We start from the raw sequence: 1,763 nt of genomic DNA, 5'->3' as shown, positions 1-1,763 counted from the left end.
GTAGCGATGATTCATCGCTGTCATGTTATTTAAAGCTGTAAAAAATGTGGGTGGTGGGATACATGTATTTTTCAATAGTAAGACATTATATTTATCTATTTATCTATTCACTTACATGTCTATTTCTCTCTTTCTCTCTCTACACACACTTTTAAATATATATATATATATATATATATATATATATATATATATATATATATATATATATATATATATATATATATATGTATAATGAAATACATTTTCTTGTATATATGATATATACAAAAAAAACGCGTACACTAAAAAGAAAATATATGTTTAGCTTTTGAATGGACCATCGCCAATTCTCTTCAGAATACAAAATGTATTCTGAAGAGAATTGGAGATGGTCCATTCAAAAGCTAAAAATATATTTCCTTTTGCTCAAATGTGGTTTATATATATATATATATATATATATATATATATATATATATATATATATACATATATATATATACATATATATATATTTATATATATATATATATTGTCTGAATTCTTACAAGGAGAGAGAGAGAGAGAGAGAGAGAGAGAGAGAGAGAGAGAGAGAGAGAGAGAGAGAGAGAGAGAGAGAGAGAGTCACAATTGAGCTGGTAATAAACAGTAAATGTTGTTGGCAATTTCTTTAAGCACTTACTAGATTACACTGCTACTGTTTCAACCTCCTAAAATCTTCTGCAAATGATTATTTCAAGTTGATCAGGAAAAGAAGAATTAGAAAATCGGAGAAAAAAATAATATGGTCAACATTTCAGATGAATACATTTCTGATGCTTAAGAGTATCGTCTGTCCCAACACAACTGTAAGTCTAAAGAAGAAAAATACTTTAAGAATGATATTATTATTATTATTATTATTATTATTATTATTGGTTTCATTGTTGTTATTATTTGCTGAGCAACAACCCTAGTTGGTAAAGCAGGATTCTATAAACCCCGGGGCCCCAACAGGGAAAAAAGCCCAGTGAGGAAAGAAACCGAAGGAAAATAAATATTTTAAGAATAGTAACCCCGGGGCCCCAACAGGGAAAATAGCCCAGTGAGGAAAGAAACCGAAGGAAAATAAATATTTTAAGAATAGTAACCCCGGGGCCCCAACAGGGAAAATAGCCCAGTGAGGAAAGAAAACGAAGGAAAATAAATATTTTAAGACTAGTAACAACATTAAAATAGACATTTCCTATATAAACTATAAAAACTTAACAAAACTAGAGGAAGAGAAATAAGATAGAACAGCTCCAAGGCTGGAGTAGTGGAACATTGTCTAAGTTCTTATAGCATCTTTTGGTGTGCTTTGACATTGTTCACCTCTTAACTTGCTTGATCGAAACAACCTTGACCTGCTAAAAGCTCTAAAATATAGAGCTGGTTGAAACTTGCAACATGTTCACGGCACCAACCACCACCGCTAGCCAAATGTTCTACTGTAGAGCCCATAAATCTAGCATTACGTAACACATATGATAAAAAAACAATAGTATTGCCTCTTAATAAGCCGCTACCAAATTCTGACGATTAGACCACAAGACCCCAAGGGCATTCTGTATTTCATCCTGGCGTAGAAGAATCCACGGAATCTGAATGTTTTTTTTTTTTTTTTTTTTTTTTTTTTTTTTTTTTTTTTTTTTTTTTTTTTTTTTACGTATCATTAGTGATGTAAGGAAAGTTGTTACCTAATGAACACTTATTAGGGTATCCCTATGTTTGAAGTTAATTATTACATTACAATACTTGGA

The sequence above is a fragment of the Palaemon carinicauda genome, chromosome 5 (genome assembly GCF_036898095.1).
Source record: "Palaemon carinicauda isolate YSFRI2023 chromosome 5, ASM3689809v2, whole genome shotgun sequence".
Classification (NCBI taxonomy): Eukaryota; Metazoa; Arthropoda; class Malacostraca; order Decapoda; family Palaemonidae; genus Palaemon; species Palaemon carinicauda.
The sequence above is the reverse complement of the archived record's forward strand: the minus strand, read 5'-3'. Positions refer to the sequence as shown.